General features: G+C 40.9%; 1 pseudogene; it reads right to left on the bottom strand.

The window, feature by feature from the left end:
• Positions 1 to 1347: 1347 nt before the first annotated feature.
• On the bottom strand, positions 1348 to 4873 carry LOC135524972 (N-lysine methyltransferase setd6-like; annotated as a pseudogene).
• Positions 4874 to 7427: the final 2554 nt, after the last annotated feature.

Below are 7427 nucleotides of genomic sequence, written 5' to 3'. Positions count from 1 at the left end.
GGGAAAATTGATGTAATAAATGTATCACTAGCCACTTTAAACAATGCCACTTAATATAATGTTTAATACCCTACATTACTCTTCTCTTATGTATATACTGTACTCTATACCATATACTGCATCTTGCCATCTTTATGTAATACATGTATCACTAGCCACTTTAAACAATGCCACTTTTATATGTTTACATACCCTACATTACTCTTCTCATATGTATATACTGTACTCGATACCATCTACTGCATCTTGCCTATGCCGTTCTGTACCATCACTCATTCACATATCTTTATGTACATATTCTTCATCCCTTTACACTTGTGTGTATAAGGTAGTTGTGGAATTGTTAGGTTAGATTGCTCGTTGGTTATTACTGCATTGTCGGAACTAGAAGCACAAGCATTTCGCATGTGTATGTGACAAATTAAATTTGATTTGATTTGATTTTAAAGCGGCTGTAGTCTGAGCTAAAGGTAAAGACCACTAGCATTGGCTAGAAATGACTAAATAGCTAGTAGCTAATTAGCTGGCTAGCGGCTGATGGAGGTTCCAGTTATAAGGTCTAAACAAACAGCAGATCCGTACCACATTGGGTGAGGCGGGTTGCAGGAAGGTATATTTAATTCGAAATTTGAAAAAAGAGATTGAAATATAATGAAATGTATACAAAAAAAACAGAAAAAGACTGAATATTTACATGGGACGAAAACACATCTTACTGCTGCGCCATCTTGGAAGAAGAGGAGCGAGATGGATTTTGGCCGACATTCCCCAAATTTTGTCATCGATGATACATTTGATTTCAATACAGTTTCGCATTAGAATCTGTTACAAACAGAGTAAACTAAGTTTTGTAGACTTTACCCTTTGCCAAAGTTTAAAAAATAAGTTGTTTTGTTTAGAAGGCCTAATTGAGTTCTTGCACATGCATTTCAGAGTAGGCGTTCCCTATCGGAAATGCAGATACATTGCTAGAATGCGCCAATAGGCTCTTTTGGAAACGACAGGCTGTGGTCTATCTTGGGTAGTTATACAAAATATTTGGCAATAGTGTAGCAGGGCTGTAAGAGGATCCATTGCAGGTTTGGGTAACTTAATGACCCATGAAGGAAATGGAGCAGTACTTACCCAACTGTCTATAGGGGGCTCTTAAAGAAGAAAATGTTCATCAGTCTCATACAAATTCACAAGGATACAGTATACAGTAAAATCAATCTTTTCCAAATATGTTCAGTTAAAATAGAGCCACTGGCCAGCTTTATTCAAATAGTCTTATTAATTCCTTCAGGCTTGTTTTGAGAAGATGTCTCTACAAATCAGTGAGTGCTTTGGGATGGATTGAGTGGTAATTCAGGGTTTGGTGAGCTCCAGAAGCTGGTGCAGGATAGTCTTTTGGCCGTAGCGGACTTGCAGTGCCCTCCTCTCTCGGCTACTCAGTTAAGCATGGCCATCTTTATCCTTCAGCAGTACCTTCTCCTTCTGCATGTCCTCCCCAAATGGGTCCAGTATTAAAGGGACTGAAGCGTGCACTAGACACCTCCACAGAGGGTCCAGACTTGGCAGGCCCTCGTTGGACAGTGCCTGCAACATTTTCTCTTTATCGTCGTCTTCTGCCTCCTCCCAGCCTTCGTTATCACTAAAGTCCTCAAACTCCTCCACTGACCTGCACAGGATCTAGGGAAAGAGGCAAACACCAATGCAAACCGGATAGTCTTAAATATACGTCTGCCTGCACTCTAGTGAGTTACTATGGTTATGTTTTGGTCATGGTTACCTTGAGTGCTGTTTAGTGCTGTTTAGTTGAGGGACCCTTTCCAAAGATGAAGACTCCCTTGTCTCCCACAATTTCCATCTCAAGCAAAAACTCCACTTCTCCACCAAGAGGTGCTGTTCAGCTTCAGACTCAGTCGCTGGGATGGGGAAGCACAGGATAGGACAGACTGATTTAAAGGTGTCAATGGAAAACCATTAGGAGATGTGAAGAACTCAGGATCATTTAGAAATGTGGTCTCTTATTTGTGTTGATTCAGTGTGAAGATATTTACGTGTAGTGTATTAGGAAAAAAATGTGTCAGGGTGTCTCTATCCACCCCTACTCATCTGTCTGTGTGTTCAGTCTGTTACAGTCACCTTGCACATCTGCTTTGTATATGTTGGACAAGGGTATGTCTGCAGTGTCGTTGCTGTTGCTTTGATCTGGCTCGGCAAATGTGTAGGAGCTGCCAGTTGGCCATCTGACCATACGTGTTGAAGACTTCCTCTCCTTTCCGGGTACTTTACATGGACACAATCTTCAAATACTCCTGTTGATGCAGAGAGAAAGGAGAGAAAGGGACATATCATCACAGCATAACATATCGTATTCTTGCTTTAAACCCACTACATAAGATCAGTTTACAGAATATCAACTGTAGTTTTTTTACATACAGGTGTGTACTCCAGATTGCCGTTGTGATTGGTTTAACAAGGTTTAACATGTATCGAATGGCAACCATAATGGGGGGATTGGGGCACTCATTCAGGGGCTCCTGGAAACTGCAGAGTAAAAGAAAGGAAGGAAATGAGAAACAGTGGATTATAGGATTGTATTCAGACCCAAACGGAAAGCACTTGAAGCATATCCGCAGCACTACAGTACAAGTGTCAAAACAGTTGTTACTTCTGTCAGTAACCACCGAAATGGGCAACATACATAGGACACTCCTTTTCAAAATCTTTACAAGTAAATCACCTCCACTCCATAGAGTGATAGGCCATATTTTGGGACACAAGCAATGTTGACTTGTTTAACCTCTAAAAAGATGGAAAAGAGAGAAAAGGTGGATATGTCAAATTTAAACAGCTGTAAACCTTATTTCTGGTTGTAGATATTTTACACGACCTCCACTGGAGGACTTGTGGGTTCGGCAGTAAAAATAAACACGGGTTACCACTGAACTATAACTTGTAGTTTCTCTGGACCTAGTGATATAGCCAGCAGTCACAAACAATTTGCTTTACCTCTTTTTCCTTATACTGTATAGTAAGACATTGATCTCACCTGGGGTGTGGTGTGTGGAAACAAATCGCTCAATCACACAAGAGGGGTTTGATGTGTGGAAATCATCACCCAATCACAGGAGTGGCTTTTAAAAGGAATATTATGGAGAATCTGGGTTGCATGTATGGTGCCAGAAACAAACCTGTTTCCCCAAAAACAGCTCACGTTGCAAATATTAATTGCAATAGCTATTCTATCCAGTTAGACTTCAGTTTTATTTTTTACTGGCAATATGTTGGTGTGTCTTAAAATGTATCCCAATGTGGGTCTTAATTGTGCTTAAGTACGGTTGCAAAGTTACTGGCAATTTACCAAAGTTACTGGAACCTTCTGTAATTTGTGTTATTAACAGATGGCAATCTATGGTAACTTTGGTAATTTATACTTGAATAACTTCATTTAAAAAAATTCATATATAGTATTCATTCTTTATATCGGTGTCCATATTGTCCATGTGTTTGAGTTTCTAGTGGATAGACCATATGGTTCAAGAGAAAATTGCATAATTAATTAAAAAACAATGGCATTATTTATAACTCTGCAACTCTTCAAACCATTAACTTTTTTTCAACTGCTACCAGTTTGGTGCCAAAACATTTACAACAAAGACAGAGGGTAAAATAAATAAAAGTGTGCAAATATATATATAAAGGAAGCAAGTCTGGAAGCAAGTTCAGGGAGTGAGTGTTTTAATAAATAAAATAAACTATGAACACGCAACACAAACAACGCACCAACATGAAAACAGAATCAAGAACCAAGGGGAGTGACAGATATAGGGAAGATAATCAAGGAGGTGATGGAGTCCAGATGAATGGCGCAGGTGCGTAAGACGATGGTGACAGGTGTGCGGGATAATCAGCAGCCTGACGACCTAGAAGCCAGAGAGGGAGTATGCGTGACAATACCCTTCTTTTGCAACCCTATGCGTAAGAATCATATATTGTATCTTATATTTTGGATGTATGATCACCTTTGTCAATTATGCTGCATTAACAATATACGTAAATTGTATACTTGACAGGAGGAAAATATCAAACGTCTATAATTTGGTGTGGACTGTTTTGTAATGATGAACAAGCAGCATTGCAGAAAGCCAATCATCCCACTATTCTATAGCCCTTCCTTGATGATAGTCATGCAACTTCTCACCTGTAAGCCATGACAAAAGCCACCATGCTTCTGTAGAGGTAAAGTGTGTGTCTCTCTGGTTCCCACAGGTTATGTTGTAACGTGATGAAAGGTAGGACAATGTCTTTGTACTCTTTCTGGATGTTGGTGAGATCAGTGTCCACCGCCTCTGGGATCCCAGTCCACTTCGAGAGTCTATCCCTCTCATCCTTTGACCTACAAACCACATCCACAAAATACAACACAGCCAAAATACCAGCAACTGGAATCACAGAGCGATCAGAGTATTTAAGTCTACTCAACTAAGAATATAAGATGTACGTATGTACTGTATGTGTTTGACCTTACCAGAACATGGGGTGATCCAGAGCTGTGAAGTGAGGCCAGAGGGATAGGTAAGGCCTTCAGTGGGACTGGGGAGATGTGTACTCAAACATCAAAGCCAGGAGGGGCACCCAGCCCGAAGTCCTCTCCAGAGATATTTACCTAGGGAGGCAGAGGACCAGATGTTTTCTTTGGGGGCCTCCGACCAGAGGTGTGTGTGTGTGTGTGTGTGTGTGTGTGTGTGTGTGTGTGTGTGTGTGTGTGTGTGTGTGTGTGTGTGTGTGTGTGTGTGTGTGTGTGTGTGTGTGTGGTGTGTGTGTGTGTGTGATGCAGTCTCACCTTCCAGCATTTGCCAGGACTTTGGTGGTGCAGAAGAGCCATTCTGGGTATAGTGAAGAGCAACTCCCCCCTCATCTATGTCCTAACAGCATGCCATACTCTGACACTGTGTCCTCCTTGCTGATGTGAATACAACTGAATAAGCATGAACACCGAATGCACAGAAGTCAGCTGAGATTCACCCCCAATACACCTAGGTCTGTGAAGTGGAGGGCTTTTTACTTATTGTGGACAATGTCTTTATACTTTTTCTAGATATTATGAATGTGATTCCTTGCTGTTTCGTTTCTGCCCTTCACACCACTGCAGGAAGCTTTGGTGAGGGTCGCTGCCCTCTGTCTTCAGGAAACAAGGATCATCAGACCCCCACAACAACCAACAATGCAGGCTGGTTAGGTTGGATTAAATATCTTGACACGTAAAAAAAACGCACAACCAAAGATTCTTATTAATCTAGCTAGTTACGGGTTATTAACTTGCTAGCTACATAGCATCCATAACTTGAAATCGTTTACCAAAGCACTAACGGTAGCTAGTCAGATCATTGCCTGGAAAGCCGACGTTGAATTGCATTGAATTCTATCAAATCATGATGTCAGTGATCTTCAGGTCGGAAAGTCGGAGCTCTAGAAAGATGCCAGAGTTTCCGACTTGGAATTCCAAGTTGGATGACCGTTCAAAAACTTTTTCCCAGTTGGAGCTCTTGGTTTTCCCCGAGTTCCAAGTTGTCTTGAACGCACTGAAGTCGGAGATTTCTGAATTTCCAGTTGTTTTACATACAGTGCCTTGCGAAAGTATTCGCCCCCCTTGAACTTTGCGACCTTTTGCCACATTTCAGGCTTCAAACATAAAGATATAAACTGTATTTTTTTTGTGAAGAATCAACAACAAGTGGGACACAATCATGAAGTGGAAAAACATTTATTGGATATTTCAAACTTTTTTAACAAATCAAAAACTGAAAAATTGGGCGTGCAAAATTATTCAGCCCCCTTAAATTAATACTTTGTAGCGCCACCTTTTGCTGAGATTACAGCTGTAAGTCGCTTGGGGTATGTCTCTATCAGTTTTGCACTCCTTGCAAAACAGCTCGAGCTCAGTGAGGTTGGATGGAGAGCATTTGTGAACAGCAGTTTTCAGTTCTTTCCACAGATTCTCAATTGGATTCAGGTCTGGACTTTGACTTGGCCATTCTAACACCTGGATATGTTTATTTTTGAACCATTCCATTGTAGATTTTGCTTTATGTTTTGGATCATTGTCTTGTTGGAAGACAAATCTCCATCCCAGTCTCAGGTCTTTTGCAAACTCCATCAGGTTTTCTTCCAGAATGGTCCTGTATTTGGCTCCATCCATCTTCCCATCAATTTTAACCATCTTCCCTGTCCCTGCTGAAGAAAAGCAGGCCCAAACCATGATGCTGCCACCACCATGTTTGACAGTGGGGATAGGGTGTTCAGAATGATGAGCTGTGTTGCTTTTACGCCAAACATAACGTTTTGCATTGTTGCCAAAAAGTTCAATTTTGGTTTCATCTGACCAGAGCATCTTCTTCCACATGTTTGGTGTGTCTCCCAGGTGGCTTGTGGCAAACTTTAAACAACACTTTTTATGGATATCTTTAAGAAATGGCTTTCTTCTTGCCACTCTTCCATAAAGGCCAGATTTGTGCAATATACGACTGATTGTTGTCCTATGGACAGAGTCTCCCACCTCAGCTGTAGATCTCTGCAGTTCATCCAGAGTGATCATGGGCCTCTTGGCTGCATCTCTGATCAGTCTTCTCCTTGTATGAGCTGAAAGTTTAGAGGGACGGCCAGGTCTTGGTAGATTTGCAGTGGTCTGATACTCCTTCCATTTCAATATTATCGCTTGCACAGTGCTCCTTGGGATGTTTAAAGCTTGGGAAATCTTTTTGTATCCAAATCCGGCATTAAACTTCTTCACAACAGTATCTCGGACCTGCCTGGTGTGTTCCTTGTTCTTCATGATGCTCTCTGCGCTTTTAACGGACCTCTGAGACTATCACAGTGCAGGTGCATTTATACGGAGACTTGATTACACACAGGTGGATTGTATTTATCATCATTAGTCATTTAGGTCAACATTGGATCATTCAGAGATCCTCACTGAACTTCTGGAGAGAGTTTGCTGCACTGAAAGTAAAGGGGCTGAATAATTTTGCACACCCAATTTTTCAGTTTTTGATTTGTTAAAAAAGTTTGAAATATCCAATAAATGTCGTTCCACTTCATGATTGTGTCCCACTTGTTGTTGATTCTTCACAAAAAAATACAGTTTTATATCTTTATGTTTGAAGCCTGAAATGTGGCAAAAGGTCGCAAAGTTCAAGGGGGCCGAATACTTTCGCAAGGCACTGTATGTATATACTGTATTCTATACCATCTATTGCATCTTGCCTATGCCGCTCGGTCATCGCTCCTCCATATATTTATATATACATATTCTTATTCCTTTACTTAGATTTGTGTGTATTGGGTAGTTGTTGTGGAATTGTTAGATTACTTAGATATTACTGCACTGTCGGAACTAGAAGCACAAGCATTTCGCTACACTCATATTAACATCTGCTAAC

The sequence above is a fragment of the Oncorhynchus masou genome, chromosome 31 (genome assembly GCF_036934945.1).
Source record: "Oncorhynchus masou masou isolate Uvic2021 chromosome 31, UVic_Omas_1.1, whole genome shotgun sequence".
Lineage (NCBI taxonomy): Eukaryota > Metazoa > Chordata > Actinopteri > Salmoniformes > Salmonidae > Oncorhynchus > Oncorhynchus masou.
The sequence above is the reverse complement of the archived record's forward strand: the minus strand, read 5'-3'. Positions and strand labels throughout refer to the sequence as shown.